We start from the raw sequence: 19,802 nt of genomic DNA, 5'->3' as shown, positions 1-19,802 counted from the left end.
CTGGCTCTCCACTCAATATTGGGTCACCTGGACAACAGTAATACCTACATCAGGCTACTGTCTATTGATTACAGCTGACCATTCAACAGAATCGTACCCTCAGTTTTAACCAACAAACTCCAAAACCTGGGCCTCTGTACCTCCCTCTGCAACTGTTTCCTTGACTTCTTCACCAGGAGACCACAGTCTGTATGGATTGGAAATAATATCTCCTTACTGACAATCAACTCTGGTGCACCTCAAGAATGTGTGCTTAGCTCACTGCTCTACTCTCTCTACACCAATGATTGTGTGGCTGGGCATACATCAAATACTATCTGCAAATTTACCAATGACACAAGCATTGACAGAATTTCAGATGAGGATGAGGTAGTGTACAGGAGCGAGATAGATCAACTGGCTGAGTGGTGTGCAACAACAAATTTGCACTGCAACGTAAGACCAAAGAATTGATTGCGTTCTTCAGGAAGGGGAAGTTGAGGGAACACAAGTCAACAGCTTTGAAGATGTATCCTGGGACCAACATATTGATGCAATTACAAAGAAGGCATGTCAGTGGCTATATTTCATTAGGAATTGGAGGAGAACTGGTGTATGTCACCAATACAGGCAAATTTCTACAGATGTACCATGGAGAGCATTCTAACCGGTTACATCCTGAACCCATGACACTTACATTTAGAAAAGCAAGAACATTAGAAGCATAGAACCACTAATAGCTGCAAGTTTCCCTCAGGTTTCTGCTGCCGGCGGCAGTGGTGGAGGTGGAAACGATCGGGTCTTTTAAGAGACTCCTGGATGGCTACATGGAGCTTAGAAAAGTAGAAGGCTATGGGTAAAGTCTAGATAGTTCTAAGGTAGGGACATGTTCGGCATAGTTTTGTGGGCCAAAGGGCCTGTATTGTGCTTTATGTTTTCTATGTTTCTAACATCCTGACTAGAAAATCTATTTCTATTAGTCCATTAGGTCAAAATAATAAATCTACCTATTTAACACTACAGTCACATTTCATTGCATGGACTTGCAGTTCAAACTGAAAGGGGTGGTTCTTAACTATGTTCTTGAATTAGGAATAGTAATTGAATACTTCCTTTGCCAGAAAGTCTTCCTGTTAATTACTGCAAGTAAATATAAGGCAACTAATAGATTACAAAAAAGAATTAAAACCTGAAATAATCCCTTGGGTATAATTGGCCATTCACATTCACTCTGTGACCTCTTGTACTGTGACTTCAACATTTTAAATCCCCCATCCTCCATAAACATACTGAGTAAAGTTTTATTTTTCTGTGTTTATTCCAGCACTAGGACAGTTGACAACTCCATTTTGGAACAAAAGCTGCAGATGCTGTAAAACTAAAACAAAGAGAAAATGACAGAATTGTGCGGCTGGTCAGGCAGCACATACAGATAGTGAATTCGCTTTTTGTTGAGGGGTCTTTGATCTAAAGTATTGATTCTGTTTTTCTCTTCCTTGATACTGACAGAGTACTTTGTATAGCTTCTGTTTTTTAATTTTTAACCCTTTGTTGTTTTGTTGAACATTTTTCAATAACTACTTTTTCTATTCACCTCTTCAATGGCTGCATTTTCTATTTGATAACCTTTAGGCAATTGTGGTTTTAAAGGGCTATTTGAAATTGCACTTGTTGCCAGTATTAGGTCTGCATTTTCCAGCATAACAAAGAGAAGCAGGCAAAGCCTATTTGATTCCTTCTACTCTTGGCATTCTATAAGAACATGGCTGATCTTTTACCTCGGCATCATTTTCCTGCACTAATCCTATATCCTTTGATTGCTTTAATGTCAAAAAATCTCTTGTCCTCTTTCTTGAATGTACACAGCATATAAACCTTCACAGCCCTCTTGTGAGAGAATCTAAAGATTCACTATCCTCTGAAGAGGTCTTCTTTTCATGTACTGAATGGGCAAAATGGTCACAGTGTATGTAGTGGGCTGAGAGCTTTCCTCTTATTTTGTGTGTATGACCCAGATTCCGGACGTTCAATCTAGGGAAACATTGTTGGTGATTGAGGAACTGCAGCCACAATCTCTCCGGTGCAATTCTACAGAATGGTGCTGCCATTGATTTCTCCCTTAAAGAACTGGGCTGACCTTAGGATAGCTGATGCAGCCTGTTAATTGCTATCCCGGACTTGAAAATTGTTATCCCGGACTTGTTCTGACTAGAAACTCGCATGCAATGATAGTTTACTCAGAGAAGCCTGGGATAGGGGTCCTTGGACACAGGTCCTGTGGATCATGCATTAATCTCTGAACAGATAGTTTATGATTTGTTTCAAAAGCTGAAAGCTCCCTGTGCAACATTTCACGTTATCGTAATATATTCTGTTTATGAAACATACAACCTGATCACATACTTTAAATGGATTGTAGGAAGTTTTGGTTCCAAATTCTTTTGTTATTCAGGAATTTGACTATTGTTAATGAGCATTGTTGAAACTGGCTGTGGCACTGAAATCTTACGCCTTAATTGGCAGTCCTCTTTTCTTTTGAATCTTCCGTGAAATATTATGTTCGTGCTCTCAGTCCTCAGAGATACATTATTAAGATTTATTTGGAGATTAATAATTAATTGGTGTACCTAATTGGCATTAGTTTTAATCTGATAAGACAAAACATGTTTAACTTTTAGTTCTAAGTTAGGTTATGAATGGTTCAATTATACAAGATGCTGCTAGTGTCTGGTAGATAGTTCTATACTCTCAGTCCATGTTCAGAGAACAGAAAAACTTGGTATTGATCTGCTGCACAGAGACCTAGCAAATTTTTTTTTTCTTTTGCAGTTTAATTTCCGCTTCTCTATATCTTCTCAGTGTCAACACTAATTGTCTTCGAGTGCCCTTCAATAGTTTCCTCACTTTTTTAAAAAGCCAATATACAATTCCTGATGTGAGTGAAGATTTCCTCCTTGATGATGTGATGATGATCATCATTATTATGTGCTGTTGTATGACGCAGCCGATCATGGTCTTGACAATGATAGTTCTTGGCAAGTCTTTCTGCAAAAGTGGTTTGCCATTGCCTCCTTCTGAGCAGTGTCTTTATAAGAAGGGTGACCCCAGCCATTGTCAGTTATCTTCAGAGATTGTCTGCCTGGCGTCAGTGGACGCACAACCAGGACTTGTGATATTCACCAGCTGCTCAAATGACAATCCACCAGCTGCTCCCATGGCTTCACATGACCCTGATCGGGGGGCTAAGTAGGTGCAACATCTTTCCGAGGTATGGCTGGCAGGCTCGTGGAGGGAAGGAGTGCCTTACACCTCCTTTGCTGGAGATGTATCTCCACCCCGCCATTCTTTATGATACTTGTATTAAAATCATTCTGTTGTTTAAATAAGTGTGATTTCTTTATAAATAATTTAAATATAGGAGAGATATTCACTCAAGGAATGCATAATAATGTTTATCTTTATTGCATTTGCAAATGTGATCAAGTCAATCATAGTAATGATATTAGTAATGATGTTATTTAATATTTACTTGGTGTTTAGACTGCAAATTCCATTTTTTTCCCTAGCTGCATGTTATTATGATATTCTACACTCTCACTTTTGCAGGATTTTTGGGTTTTTATTTTGAATGTTAAATCATTGCCCATTAAATTTAGAGATTGTACTTGGACTCCTCCTTTCAATATACAGTCATCAACCTAGTTCATGTTGGAGGTAATGACTCCGACTGTCAACGAGAGCAATCTAATTCATGCTACTATTCAAGAGCTTGCTGATGAGGCTTAATGATGCTCATTGATTAGCTCTCTGCTCAATAAACCCCAGTGATGTCAGACACACTCCTGGCTTTTCAAGAGTTTGAGGAATCTTACTGAACTTTTACTATTAAATGGTAAGACAGCGTTATTGTAAATAGCAATCTCATGAATCTACTGGTGAGAGTTGTATATTAAATTGCTCTGCCCTAAAAATCCTTAATTTAGCATGCTGATCAAGATAGCATAATTACATTTTAATGTATACTTGATAAATAGAGTAAGGGATACAGATTTATCGGTCTGGTGCCTTTGGAAACAGTTATTGCCTTTTGTGGGTTAGGGAGAATAATTTTTATTAAGCACTAAATCATAAATTCATGCAATTATGTATTGAATGTACAACCTATTTTTCTGCCTAAATTTGAAACAAGCCCGTATGCGAGTTTACTCTTGCATTTCTTTCTTGGCTCAGTGCCTTAGAACCCATTGAAGCATAAATCCCAGTATTAAAGTAATTCTGCTGTTGGGAAAGCTAGTTTGGCTTGCTATCATTGAACTGCATAGTCTTTCTCGATGGAGTGTGAGTAAGGTAGATCTGAATCTTTAGAGCACTTGACAGTTATAACTAAAAATTGTAAAGTGTGACTTTGGGGAGCATTCAAATGAACAGAAAAAATGTTTGTCTGAAAGGCCCCACTGTGTGGACTTTTACAAGCTGTGACTTTGCTGATGCAGGTGAAATAGAAGAAGACAGCAATGGTTTCTCAGCTGTTCAACCACTAGTGAGCCATCAATATCTCTTCCTTCAGCTGTCACCATTTTTCAAACTGGAGTAAGGTGTCCACTGGGCCAGAGGCATTTGGTGTTTTAGTCAGCCTCGTGATAGACCACAAACAGTTGGTTTGAGAAAGTCCATCGTAGAACAGTTGTTTTTGAAGCCCTCATGACTGGGAGGGTCGACAGCTTTGGTGTGTTTCGGATTTGCTTCTGATTATATTCATGTGGGTAAAATAGTGTTTCTTTCAGCTTGTGTATGTTGATTTAAAGTGTGTGTGTGTGTGTGTGGGGTGGGGTATTCTGGTGAGTAAAGATTTGTTTTAAAAAATAATAATACAGGAAAATGTACCACTGTTCAATTAATTCTTTAACTATTAATTGTGTTGGCCATAGAAATGTGCTTTTCTTTGAGCTTTATGACTGCTTTTATTTCCACTATACATTATCCTTGGATTTGCGTGAGTTTGTTTCAGTGGGAAGAATGAAGCTTTGAACCTGAGGCACTGGAACTACTACTAGGTCTTTATATTGGAATAAAATTTAAAAGAAATGATAGATTTTGTGAATGTCAAAGTTTTGAGAATAGTGGAAGTTGTTCCTCGTGTATCACCTGGCTTTTCTACTTCCAGTTGCAAGTTATCAATAATATTACAATTTACAAAAGCATGATGTAAATATAGAGCAAGAAAACAAACTGCTGGAAGAACTCAGCATTTGTTTGAGGGGGCAGGAATTATCAATTTTTAAATTTATTTATTTATTTTTAGGGTTAAGCCCCTGTATCGGGACTACAAATATAAATGTGACTGGGCGTCTGAAACAGAACCAAAACCATTTATTATTGGTGTGTTTTGACAACTAGTCATGAAATAATAGTATTGTCTCCCTTTACCAATGATTTTTTTTCATGGTGGTGTTAAAGCCTTTTATGATATTGTGAGGTAGTTATCAGACATGCTGGAAATTATGCTTATTAAATTTGCAAAATATCAGAAGTACAGGATCTTGGAGGAATATAGAGGGAGGGAAAGAGAAATAGGAAAGGAATTTTTAATGAATTTGATCATTGATTCCCATTCATGTTGCTGAAAATATTAGTCTTATTTTATTGTTGAAGCTAGATTATGAATTAGAAAGAACTTCTCAGCAGTCACTCAGTTTTGTTCTGCTTTTCGTTTGCTTTTCCTTTCTCACATTTCTTAAATGGAACTTTAATGCTGGTGGCTCTTCTCTCAAATCAACTTAGCATTTGGCAAATCATATGTGCTTTTTGGAAAAAAAAATGCAAAGTAGCTATATATTTTGTGGTTCATTTGGAGATACTTTTAACATATTTTGTATTATTTTGCAAGATTACATCAATGTTGTTCATGTTTCAACAAAGAACCAACTTGTATTCATTTTTGCATCTTTCAGCATGGTAAATCTTTGTAAAGTGTTGTCAAACAAAATCTGACATTAGGTTACGGAGGGTTATTGGAATACAGATCACCAAAAGCCCAGCTGTTTTCACAATTACAATTTATTTTGTTAAAGTTTTCTAACTTTAACCTTTTTCAAAAAGAGATATGAATTTAAATGTAAGATTATGAGAAGCAGATAGAGTGGACAGCCAGCACCCTTGTACCCAGGCCAGCAATGGCCAATACCAAAGGACAGCTGTTTAAGGTGATTGGAGGAAGGTTTAGGGGATTTGTCAGAGGTAGGTCTTTTTACACAGAGTAATGGGTACCTGGAATGTATGGCCCAATGGTGGTAGAGGCAGATCCATTAGGGATGTGTGAGTGACTTGGGCACATTTATGTAAGAAAAATGGAGGGTTCTGGACCAAAGGTTAGATTAGTTGTGGAGTATGTTTATATAGGTCAGAACCTGAAGCCCTGTACTGTTTTATGTTCTAAATTATAATTCATTATTACAATTAGAAGAGGGACCTGTATAGATTGTACTAGCCTGACATTTTATAACTATCAAAATAACTTGTATTATGTGATAAATAAATACATATATTAAATTATTTTTCAGAAAGCCACGGTTTAATTTTAGACTTTTTGTCTTTTGGTTTTAATTGTAGATTAATTTCTGACACGCTGTAGTTTCCAAAATATAGCCTGATATATTTTTTTAAATGATGTACCAGGCTTTTTGTTTTGATGTTTATGGAAGATTATTACATTGGAGTAAGTACTGAGCTATTGGAAATGCAAGATATCCAAATAGTTCAAATAAAACTGTATCTGGCCAAGCATTAAACATACTGCACAATCCAGATAAAACTGGATAAAGCTCAAACCAGCCAGCAGTGCAATGATAAATGAGTGAGTACTATCCTTGTGAGGGACTTGCAAAGTCACAGATATTCTATAAATGTATACTGAGGTCCTCTGAAAGACTCATTTTGTGATTGCAGAATGCAGCAGCTGATGCTTTTAATCTCTTTCCATCACATTTAAAATATTTTCTCATTGTTAGGTTGTTTCAATAACTGTGAACTGAATAAGGAACAGAATTTGCTGCACATGTTATAAAGGTGTGTGACCTGTAAAAATCCAATTTCTTGATATGAGGCACCATCATCAGTACTGAGAACTTTTCAAATCCTGTTATGCCCAAGGCATTGTAGTCATTACTTTTGAGTAGGGTGAGAGTTTGAAGGCAAACTTTTGGTAATTAAGCCACTATTTGGTTCATAAAGTGGGTCTGGAAATTCGAGTACATTCTCTAGTAAGCCTTGGTTGAACGTATTTGGCGTCACAAGTGTTGCTTGTTAGATAGGTCCCAAGTGTGGTTTTGGTGAGATTGATTGGGGTGTGTGTTGTATTCATGGGTCGGAGTTGGTCGAGGGCATCAGAGCCCCATGCAACCAGGGAACCTCGTGCAGTGATTCGTGGAAGGTGCGGGGAAGAATCCAATTTTGTTCAGTAGTCGGTTGGGAGGGGGGAGTAGTAAGGTTTCAGTCTTGTGTTGGGTAAATGTTTGGAAGCGGGGTAAAAGACTTGAGTGGCTGTATTTCGAGAGAGGTCAAGGGTTGCCAAAAATGTGGGCTTAGTGGGAAGAGAGATCAAGGACTTCTATATTGAATATGGGAAAGAGAGGAAGTTTGGGTAGAATTAGCTGAGAACTGGGCCCAGGATTCTGGGCAGATATCATTTAAGTGCCAAAGGAGAATTTTGTTTTTCTTTTGGAGATTTAGGTGAATAGCAAACGGGATTAGTGGATTTGTAAGACTGAGTCACAGGCCTGCTTCTTATATGACTGAGGGCTTCAGAGTGTCTGCTACACTTATATTAGTGAGTGCTACAGAAAGTGCAGAATGAATACAGCGAGAGAGTTGGCTAATTGCACAGTTCATCTCCAGTGACGTTCACTCTTAGGGCCATGCGGTCCTCCTTCTGCAATGCTCCTAAATGATTGTTGAACAGCAAACAATTCAATCCATTCAGTTACTGTACTTGCAGTGGTGACTCGTGTGCAGATACCTGATTACATTTCCAGCGATGCATAAGGAGTTTGTTGCTACTTCACTTCACTTTAGTGGGGGGGCGGGGGGGCGCGGTGGTAGGGGGTGAATTGATTTAATTTGTACGACACTGAATGAAATAGCACTGCAATTTAATTTCTAGGCGCTGATGGTTTAGGGTGGTTCATTAATGATTTCTATTCAGCAGTCAGTGCATACTATTTTTAAAAATAGGATTGTAATTGGATTTAAAACTCTCTGGATTTCTTGCCAAACTGATGAATAATTTTCCCATTTTAGTGCTCTTTTAGAAGACTAGCATGTTAAGGGCAGTCTTGCGTTAGTATTTTGCTTTTTGATAGTCAGCTGGTTTCCACGGTATTTACTGGTTCATTGATTTCTGAAAAGATTTGAGTCTATGTATGTATACCGTGGATATGGTTTTGGTATGTTGTTTCAGCTTTGCTTTTTAAGATGATAATATTCATTAAGACCCTGAAGGTCACAAGGTAGCATTGTAAATAGGGCAAGGGCAAGATGTGGGAGATGATTTGAATGTGACTGCACTTAGAGCCATAGAACACTACAGCACAGAAACAGGCCCTTCAGCCCATCTAGTCTGTGAATTGTTATTCTGCCTAATCCCATCTACAAACCCCATTTCCAGAAAAGTTGAGATATTTTCCAAAATGCAATAAAAACAAAAATCTGTGATGTGTTAATTCAGGTGAACCTTTATTTAACTGACAAAAGTACAAAGAAAAGATTTTCAGTAGTTTTACTGTCCAATTTAATTGTATTTTGTAGATATACACAAATTTAGAATTTGATGGCTGCAACACACTCAACAAAAGTTGGGACAGAGTTAAAATAAGACTGGAAAGTGCACAGAATATTCAAGTAACACCGGTTTGGAAGACTCCACATTAAGCAGGTTAGTTGGTAGCAGGTGAGGTATCATGACTGGGTATAAAAGTAGCGTCCATTTAAAGGCTCAGTCTTTGCAAGCAAGGATGGGTCGTGGCTCACCCCTTTGTGCCAAAATTCGTGAGAGAATTGTTAGTCAGTTCAAAAGGGAACATTTCTCAATGCGAGATTGCAGAGAATTTAGGTCTTTCAACATCTACAGTACATAATATTGTGAAAAGATTCAGAGAATTCAGAGACATCTCAGTGCGTAAAGGGCAAGGTCGGAAACCACTGTTGAATGTGCGTGATCTTCGAGCCCTCAGGCGGCACTGCCTAAGAAACCGTCATACTACTGTGACAATTATAGCCATCTGTGGAAAACCATTGTCACTCAACACAGTCCGTTGCTGCATCCAGAAATGCAACTTGAAACTGTATTATGCAAGGAGGAAGCCATATATCAACTCTATGCAGAAACGCCGGCGAGTTCTCTGGGCCCGAGCTCATCTCAGATGGACTGAAAGACTGTGGAACCATGTGCTGTGGTCAGATGAGTCCACATTTCAGCTAGTTTTCAGAAAAAACGGGCGTCGAGTTCTCTGTGCCAAAGATGAAAACGACCATCCAGATTGTTATCAGCGAAAGGTGCAAAAGCCAGCATCTGTGATGGTATGGGGGTGCATCAGTGCCCACAGCATGGGTGAGTTGCATATATGTGAAGGTACCATTGACTCTGAGGTGTATATTAGGATTTTAGACAATGTTGCCATCAAGGCGACATCTCTTCCTGGGACGTCCATGCTTATTTCAGCAGGACAATGCCAGACCACGTTCTGCACGGGCTACAACAGCGTGGCTTTGTAGACACAGAGTGCGTGTGCTTGACTGGCCTGCTGCCAGTCCAGATCTATCTCCTATTGAAAATGTATGGCGCATCTTGAAGTGGAGAGTCAGACAACGGAGACCACGGACTGTTGAGCAGCTGAAGTCTTATATCAAGCAAGAATGGACAAAATTTCCAATTGCAAATCTACTACAATTAGTATCCTCAGTTCCAAAATGATTAAAAAGTGTTATTAAAAGGAAAGGTGATGTAACACTATGGTAAACATGCCTCTGTCCCAACTTTTGTTGAGTGTGTGGTAGCCATCAAACTTTAAATTTGTGTATGTTTACAAAATACAATTAAGTTGGTCAGTAAAACTATTGAAGATGTTTTCTTTGTACTTTTGTCAGTTAAATAAAGGTTCACGTGAATTAACATATCACAGATTTTTGTTTTTATTGCATTTTGGAAAATATTCCAACTTTTCTGGAAATGGGGCTTGTACATGAATTTGGACTATAGACAACCATCCGTATACTTATCCAAACTTCTCTTAAGTGTTACAAATGAACTACATCAGACACTCATAGAACATAGAATAGTACAGCACAGTACAGGCCCTTCGGCCCACAATGTTGTGCCGACCCTCAAACCCTGCCTCCCATATAAGCCCCCACCTTAGATTCCTCCATATACCTGTCTAGTAGTCTCTTAACCTTCACTAGTGTATCTGCCTCCACCACTGACTCAGGCAGTGCATTCCACGCACCAACTACTCGCTGAGTAAAATGCCTTCCTCTAATATCCCCCTTGAACTTTCCACCCCTTACCTTAAAGCCATTGCCTCTTGTATTGAGCAGTGGTGCCCTGGGGAAGAGGCGCTGGCTATCCACTCTATCTATTCCTCTTATTATCTTGTACACCTCTATCATGTCTCCTCTCATCCTCCTTCTCTCCAAAGAGTAAAGCCCCAGCTCCCTTAATCTCTGATCATAATGCATACTTTCTAAACCAGGCAGCATCCTGGTAAATCTCCTCTGTACCCTTTCCAATGCTTCCACATCCTTCCTATAGTGAGGTGACCAGAACTGGACACAGTACTCCAAGTGTGGCCTAACCAGAGTTTTATAGAGCTGCATCATTACATCGCAACTCTTAAACTCTATCCCTCGACTTATGAAAGCTAACACCCCATAAGCTTTCTTAACTAACTACCCTATCCACCTGTGAGGCAACTTTCAGGGATCTGTGGACATGTACCCCGAGATCCCTCTGCTCCTCCACACTACCAAGTATCCTGCCATTTACTTTGTACTCTGCCTTGGAGTTTGTCCTTCCAAAGTGTACCACCTCCCGCTGGCAGTTCATTCCATGCTCATACCACTCTCTGAAGGAGTTGCCCTTCTGATTCTCCTTAAATATTTCACCTTTCACTCTAAACCTATGATCCTTAGTTCTAGTCTGTCCCAACCTAAGGGGGAAAACAACATTAGTTGTTTTTCATGCATATCCAAAGACTCCGTGCCATTGCCTACTGCCCTCTGTCATTGCAGTGGGTTTTAAAGTTCTGCCCATCTCTTTCTGGAATGTATTTTGCCATAAGGTCTGAAAGGAGATCAATTAAACTTTGCTGAGGTCCAATTTTAAAATGCAGAATGATGTGCTCCACACAGTTGAAAGTGAGCTGCTCCACTGTACTGGTGAGTGCTTGAACAAGCTCTATTTATGATTTTAAAAAACCACGGTAGTAAGAAATTTGTATGATTGTCCCGTTTTGCTTAAATTACCCTCATCGCAGCTCCTTGGGCTCTTCCCAGGGATACATGCTGAGACGCATTTCAGCTGCTGCTGGAACATTATCTGGTCAATCAGTGATGGCCTCAGATTTGCCCACAACCTCCTGGTCCTCTATTGGTTCTGGCCAAAACTGAATTGTTTAGACGGCACATTTCCAGATCGAGAGTATATGCTGAGGCATGCATTGAAATCAAGTACAACCACTGTACAGGACCGCAAAGGAAGGTCTGGACTTAAACTCCTCCTGCCATTGCTCAGTGAGAAATGAAGTCTGTGTTTAAAAAAAAAAAAAATTTGAGTATTATATTATGGAACTTACATAAGAGAAAAAATTGAAGACCTGCCATAATGGTTTAAGTTGTCCATCCAGAGTACTTCTCTATCTTGTCACAATCCATTGTAACAAATGAATGTATATCTGCAAATTTATATGAATAAAGTGGTGAGAAAAATGCTATCATTGCAGAGACTTCCCAGATTTATGTGAGAGGCACAACAAACCTGGCCAGGTAGAAAATGGGTGAGAAATTCCCAGTATAATAGTTCAATCTTAGCCAACAGACGCTAGTCGTACAGTGATTGATTGCAGCTTATGCTGAGGGTGGACTGTATTGAATATTCTTACAGCTTGGTACGAGCACCTTCACCAGAAGGAGTGGAGCATTTTAAGAAGATGCCTCACCAGAACCTTCTCGAGTGCAGTCAGGAATAGGCAGTAAGTGGTGGCCTTGTCAGCAGGAGTTGACTTATTGGTAAATGGAATATTTTCCAATCCCTGGGAGCTTATTATTGTGGAGTCTTCCTAGTGAGTTTGTTTTGGAGTTTGTGCGGTAGAACTAAAGGGGACGATGTTAATAGGAACCTAGGGAATACAATGTGGTTGACAATAAGTATAGTGCAGCATGCAATTGCAGTGTATCTGACAACTCAATAATGCATTGGAAGGCAGATGTAGCGTGAATGCATTGTCACTTCAAAGAGAGCTGCAAGTTTGGCAGTTAGGTTATTCTTTGATTTCTTGTGACTCAAGTTAAATGAGCCCATTAGATGTTCATTTTCTTACATTTTTCGTTTTGTGGGACTAAAATGCCCCTATGTTGCTTTCTGACAAATGTTATTCAGAGTCCGTACATTACCAAAAGAACTGTAAAGCAGTTTTTTATTGCAGTAAATGCTCAAGAAATTTGAATGCTGGTAATTTTATCAAGGCTTTTCTTTGGTGTTCATTACCATTTGCTTGTACTTTTTAAGTACTTGTTTGCAACCTCCTGCATTAGATTTTTTTCAGTAATATATCTTCAGCATATAAATTTTATTAATTTGGTTATATTTACTTATTTTTTTATATTTAAAAAAATGATATTTTTTGGTCAATTGCAATTAACACTTTTTTTCTGACCAGAATCCTGTGTAATCTAAATTATTTTATCAGCTACAGAGTACTGAGTCTTTATATTGAAGCAAAATTTGCATTGGACAGAATCAAGGTACCTAACAGTCTAGGGGGATACTGATTGTGGGGGTGGGGGGAGGTTTCTATCCGGGGCACAGCAGCAGCAGTCAGGCTAGTGGCCAGCTCTGATGCTCTGTGGGGAAGGGTAAAGTCAGGCAGAGAGCGGTAGCGATAAAGAGACTCGATATTAGGGAGGCAAACAGGAGATTCTGTAGCTATGAAAGGGACACCAGTATGGTATGTTGCCTCTCGGGTGCTAGGGACCAGGATGTCTCAAAGTGACTGCAGAAAATTCTGAAAAGTGAGAGTGAGCAACTGGCGATGGTGGTGCACATAAGTCTTCAATGACATGGGTTGAAAGGGGAAAGATGCTGAAGAGCTTGGACCTTGAAGGTAATAACCTCTGGATTACTCTCAGTATCATGTGCTAGTTAGGGCAGGAATAGGATGATAGTACAGATGAATGTGTGGCTGAGGGAGTGGTGCAAAGCACAGGGTTTCATATTTCTGGATCATTGGGGTCTCTCCTTGTGAGCAGGTTTGCTAGGGATGTTGGGGAAAGGTTAAAACTAATTTGATAGTGGGATGGGAACCACAGTGATAGGGCTGATGGGGCATTTAGTATACAAGTTGATGCAGTGTGTAGTGAGTCTGTGAGGAATGACAGGCAGATGACAGGGTAAAATTACAAGCAGGATGAGCTGAAGTGCAACATGGGGGTAAAATTGCAAAGGGTGACAAATACAGGACTGGAGGTGTTATATTTGAATGCACACAATATATGGATTAAGGTAGATGATCTTGTAGCGCATTTAGAGAATGGCAGGTATGATGTTGTGGGCATCACTGATTCGTAGTTGAAAGATCATAGCTGGGAGCTTAACATCCAAGGATACATATTGTATTGAAGGGACAGGCAGAGGGGTTGGGCTGTCTCTGTCAGTAAGAAAAAAAAATGAAATCAAATCCTTTCAAAGAAGTGACACAGGATTGGAAAAAGTAGAATCCTTGTGTGTAGAGTTAAGAAACTTCAAGGGTAAAAAGACCCTCATGGGAGTTATATACAGGTCTCTGAACAGTAACTAGGATGTGGGCTACAAATTACAATGGGAGATAGAAAAGACATGTAACAAGGACAAAGTTACAATGTTCAGGGGTATTTCAATTTGCAGGTGTATTGGCAAAAGCAGGTTGGTGCTGCGTCCCAAGGCAGAGAATTACAAACTTGGACACAAAGTCAATTCCATCATCAAGATCATTGACATATAATGGGAAAAGAAACGGTCCCTAAACTGGCCTCTGCGGAACACCACTAGTCACCGGCAGCCAACCAGAACAGAATTGCTTTTTAGAACGGCTTATAGTTGAAAGGGGAAAGGTGATGAACTAAATTTGATAAGGGAGCTTAAGGTAAAGGAACCCTTAGGAGGCAGTGATCATAATATTATTGAATTCACCTTGCAGTTTGAGAAGGAGAAGCTAAAGTCAAATTTATCAGTATTACAGCAGAGTAAAGGGAATTACAGAGGCATGAGAGAGGAGCTGGTAAAAGTCGATTGCAAGGGGATACTAGAAGGGATAAAAGCAGACAGCAAAGGGCGGAGGTGCAGGATAGATACATCCCAAAGATTAAAAAGTATTCTAAATGGAGGATGAGGCAACCGTGGCTGACAAGGGAAGTCAAAGGCCCAAAGAAGTAAAAAAGAGCATATAAAATAGCAAAAATTAGTGAGAAGTTAGAGGATTGGGAAGCTTTTAAAAACCACCAGAAGGCAACTAAAAAGCCATATGGAGAAAAAAGAAAAAATATGAAGGTTAGCTAGCCAATAATATCAAAGAGAATACCAAAAGATTTTTTCCCAGATATGTAAAGAATATATATAAAGATTTATAATCCATTTAGCTGAACTTTAGTGATTTAGAAGATGTTGACATCCATTATTAAGGATGAAATTTTGGGGTACTGTACTTAGCGTCGCATGATAAAGTAGCTAAAAGTCCGCTCGGTTTCCTTGAGAGGAAATCTTGCCTGACAGATCTGTTGGAATTGTTTGAGGAAGTAACAGGAAGGATAAACAAAGGAAAGTCAGTGGATGTTATTTATTTGGTTTTTCAGAAGCCTTTGACAAAGTGCTGCACATGAGGTTGCTCAACAAGACAAGAGCTCATGGTATTACACAAAATATACTAGCACGGATGGGAGATTGGCAGGAAGAAATCAGGGAATAAAGCAGGTCTGTTCTGGTTGGCTGCCAGTGACTAATACTGTTCTGCAGAGGACAGTTTAGGGACCATTTCTTTTCATATTATATGTCAATGATCTTGATGGAATTGACTTTGTGTCCAAGTTTGCAAACAATGAAGATAAGTAAAGGGGCAGGTAGTGCTGAGAGTGCAGAGCCTGGAAAAGGACTTGGACAGATTGGGAGAATTGACAAAAAAGTGGCAGAGGGAATATAGTTTGGGGAATTGTATGGTCATGTGCTTTGGTAGAACGAGTAAAGGCTTAGACAGTTTTCTAAGTGGGGAGAAAATTCAAAATCAGAGGTACAAAGGTACAAAGGGAGTCCTTGTGCAGGATTCCTTAAAGGTTAACTTGCAAGTTGAGTTGGTGGTGAGGAAGGCAAGTGCAATGTTAGCATTCATTTCTGGGGGACTAGAATATAAAATTAAGGATATAGTACTGAAGCTTTATAAGGCATTGGTCAGACTGCACTAGGAGTGCTGTGAGTTTTTTTTGTACACCTTATCTAAGAAAGGCTGTGCTGTTATTGAAAAGAGTTTGGAAGAGGTTTATGAAAATGATCCCAGGAATGAAATTGTCAATGCATGAGGAGCATTTGATGACTGTGAGTCTATACTCACTGGTGTTTAGAAGAATGGGAGAGGGGGGATGGGAATCTTATTGAGACTCATCAAATATTGAAAGGCCAAGATAGAGTGCAGATGGAAAAGATGTTTTATCTACTGTAGTGTGTGGATCAAGGACCAGAAGGCACAGCTTCAGAATAGAGGGATGTCCCTTTAGAATGGAGATGAGGAATTTCTTTAGCCGGAGTACAACGAATCTGTGAAATTCATTGCCATGGATGGCTGTAGTGGCTAAGTCACTGAATATATTTAGAGCAGAGGTTGATCGATTCTTGATTAGACAGGGTATTAAAGGTTATGGGGAGAAGGCAGGAGAATGGAATTGAGAGAGATAATAAATCTGTCATAATGGAATGGTGAGGCAGACCCAATGGAGCAGAACAATTCTGTTCCTCTGTCTTGTGGTCTAAAATCTAAATTGTAAATTATTTTCCTTATTCCTTGGTGAGCGATGAAGCAAGACCTGATGGTGTTAGCTTTAGCTAATGTTGTCTTACTCCTCCTCCTGGCTAAGTTCCAAGTTGTAAGCATTGTTCACCTGTGATTTGGGTGATTTTCTTATCCATTGCTTTCTTAATTTACTACCTTGGATTGTAATACTGTGCTCTCCGACTCTTCCCCCCCCCCACCCCTCCTCCCCCCGCCTAGTGATAGCCTCTTCTCTTTAAGTTCCCTGAATTTTGATGACAGTTCCCTTCTGCCCACTCTTGCTGTCATATCCCTTTCTTATAAAACTATCATCCAAAACTAATTTGAAAGTCAATTGCCTGTCATTAGATGTGCTTAATAATTTTGCTCTGCTCTAAAAACCAATATTTGTTAACCCTGAAATTAAACATTTTGGAGGGAGGTGCTTCTAATATGAAGAGTAGCTTATATATCTATATATGTGTGTATTTATTATGTATATATACATATTGTTTTTCAGTGTGGTGTTAGTCATTTTGCTGTACTTTAAGGTGCCATCTCTGAAACTGAAAAGATGCCTTTTTTGTCAGGAATATTTGATTTTAGTTTTTAACCTTGTATTGAAATGAAAACTGGTAATTTCTGCAGAATTCCCTAAGATCACATGCTTTAGTCTGAATTGAATGGAATGGGAAAAGTAGATTAATCAAGAAGTACTTCAAAATAAGGGAGTAAAAAGGCCTTAATGTTAAATGGCAGTGGAAATTTTCAGCTAATAATGAACAGGAATACTGAGAAGCAATGATTCAATAACTCAAATTATTTTTTTTACATGAATCATAGTATTTTTGTGTTTTGGATTACAGTATTTCCGCATGTGTTTTGCAGATTGGCTGCTGTGCCCTATTTTGTCCTTTTAATGAAAAGCAATCAACATCTTGCTCTCCATTTTGTACTGTCCGGGCTTGTGTATCATGTAGATGTTGGGGACACATCATCCAGAGCCGACTTCAACCAATGGAGGGCCTCATTAAAAGGAATAAGTGTATAAAGGAGAGAAAACCTGGGGTTTTGATTGTTTTTATGTCCCAAAATGAGGCACTGAAGAGCAGCAAGAGTTCTTTAGATGTGGAGGGAAAAGCTACTCTAAGTGTGTAGTGGTGCAGCACAGTTTGTGCAAGAAATGGGAAGGGACAGGGAGTCTGTACTGAGGAATGTGTTTGATCAAGTGAGAATATACATAGGAGGTGTCAGATTTATAATGTTTGTTCATTCAATGCCCAATTATTTGAGGGTACCATGAACAAATTTAGAATTATACTAATTATTTAATTGGTTGTGGGGGATGGTGAAGAAGTGCTGTTGATATTGAAACTCTTTATGCTCATAGAATTATACTTTGTTTTGAAGTTCAGAAAGTATGGTTGAAATAAAAGCTCAGGTCAACAATTAATTGAGGAAAACAAAATTAAAATACACAAAACATGGAGAGATTAGTTGCATTTTGCTAATCCCCTTTGGAATGTGTTGTCTTATTTTGACACTACAGATAAAATTGTTTTCTGCTAAACTACTTTGAAACTTTTGAGCTTAGATGAAAATACATTCAAGATCTCCCTGGTGCATCTTTGTTTTTGGCATGAGTTCCACCTCTCAGAATGCTTTGCTTTCCTTTGCCTTTTAAATACTTTTCCAGTTCGAGTCTTGAGAACTGCTTTGTCGGACTTGGACTGTGAATTGCATAGTAATCCGGCTGTGGGACTCATAATTTGATATTGTTTTATTGGAAATGTAGAAAAAAAATTTGGGGTACCTTGCAGGCATTTCTGATTATGCATTTTGATGGAAATTTATTTTTTGTGTGTAGTCTTGCAGTGCCCTCCATATATAGGGAAAGCTATTTATTTGTTTATTGAGATACAGTGCAGAATAGGCCGTTCCAGGCCTTCAAACCGCGCTGCCTAGCAACGCTCGACTTAATCCTAGCCTAATCACGGGACAATTTACAGTGACCTATTACGCTACCAACTGAAATATTTTGGACTGTGGGAGGAAACCAGAGCACCCAGAGGAAACCCACGTTATCACTGGGAGAACGTACAATCTCCTTATATGCAGCAGTGGGAGCTGTTTGCACGTTTCCTCTTACTACTATATTAAGACTTGCGAACCAGAATGGTCAACCCTAGCTAATGACAGGGGCACACCGTGAGTCAGTTTTATTTTTATTTGAGTATTTAATCATTTGGGGATTAAGTAGCTATTTTAAAGTTGAAATATTTTTGTTGTCTTGCAAGTGAAATGGAAAGAGTGCATTTGATTAAAGTTTATGTATCTTAAGTATATCTAGAAACTTTAACTTTAGAAAACTGAAGTGGATTATAATATTCTTGAGCACAATAATTCCAGTTGATCATTAGTCATTTGCCACCATTATCATTTTGTCTGTTTTATTTTCAATAAGAGTTTACACGGTCAATCTGTAGGAATTCTAGTGCTTGAAATCTTGCTTCACTATGATTATCAACAAATACATATTGTGATTTAATATTTCTATTTGTGGTATAAGGTTTTGCATCAAGCTAGTTTCTACAACTTGTTCCAAGTCATGGCTATATGTTGATTCTGCGTAATGGGTTTGCATTATCCATTGCCAGCAGTGGGTGCTGGGGAAGTTCTGAAAATGAACACCTAGAATATCTTACTGAAGAAAATGTTGGCAGCATGGACCTGGGTTAATTTGAAGTTGAACATGAAATGTTTATACTTTTGTCTCTACTGTGGAGGGAAAATAACAAGTGTCCACTTTAATGGATAGTACTGGGGAAATAAAGAAACACCAATGCAATTTACTAGACAAATAATGAGTGCAATAATGGGAAGGAAAATACCCAAGTAGAATCAGCCCTAATACGACTGGCTGAATATCTGAACTTCATCAGCTATCATAATACACATTGGCACTTTAGAGTCAGTGTGTTAATACTAATATTTTGCATTAACACCAGTGATCGTCTTGTCATAGAGTTCATTGGTTCTTTATGTTATCAAATGAGCATGGGGAATAAATTATACAACCATCTATTTTACCTTAATAATTCAAGTGCAACATGAAGGAGGATTTCATTTGTTATTAGACTACAAAAAGTGAGTTGCCACTCTAAGTGTTCAGATTTGCATCCAAAAACCAATGAATTTGCATTATGGTATATAATTTCATTTTTTGCACTGTCAGAAGTCAAGTTAAAATCGTGCCCAGAATCTTGTACGTATAGCATACTAATTTCCTTAGTCCTTTCCTTTTCATTCAAAATAAAATAACAATGCTGAAACCTGACAATTCCTCTGTAGTAAAGATCAATCAATCCTGCAGACCAATAACATTCTCAATGAATTGTTGGAAATTATTTAGCCATGTATCAAGGAATTGAATGTAGGCTGTCCTTGACTTTTTCATCTGTTAATGGATGGAAAATCATAGGCAGTGCACCTGTGATTTCTTGATTATTTATGGTTGGCAGATGAGGCTCCCTGTTGTGATAGCTTGAAAAATTGGCTCTAGTT

General features: G+C 38.8%; 1 protein-coding gene across 8 annotated transcripts in view; it reads left to right on the top strand.

Moving 5' to 3' along the window:
- The window catches only part of mef2aa (myocyte enhancer factor 2aa), a 197,366-nt gene that overhangs the window by 9,400 nt on the left and 168,164 nt on the right, over nucleotides 1-19,802 (top strand). Inside the window, exon 1 of one of the 8 annotated variants that reach the window (XM_063065925.1) lies at nucleotides 4,393-4,705. The exons of 6 other annotated variants lie outside the window; for them this stretch is intronic. The gene's annotated coding sequence lies outside the window, so the exon portion shown is untranslated. Of the gene's footprint in view, nucleotides 1-4,392; nucleotides 4,739-19,802 lie in introns of those variants that run through there. One more of the 8 variants, XM_063065923.1, reaches the window with a different exon arrangement.

The sequence above is a fragment of the Mobula hypostoma genome, chromosome 13 (genome assembly GCF_963921235.1).
Source record: "Mobula hypostoma chromosome 13, sMobHyp1.1, whole genome shotgun sequence".
Taxonomy (NCBI): Eukaryota; Metazoa; Chordata; class Chondrichthyes; order Myliobatiformes; family Myliobatidae; genus Mobula; species Mobula hypostoma.
This window is presented reverse-complemented; position numbering and strand designations above follow the sequence as displayed.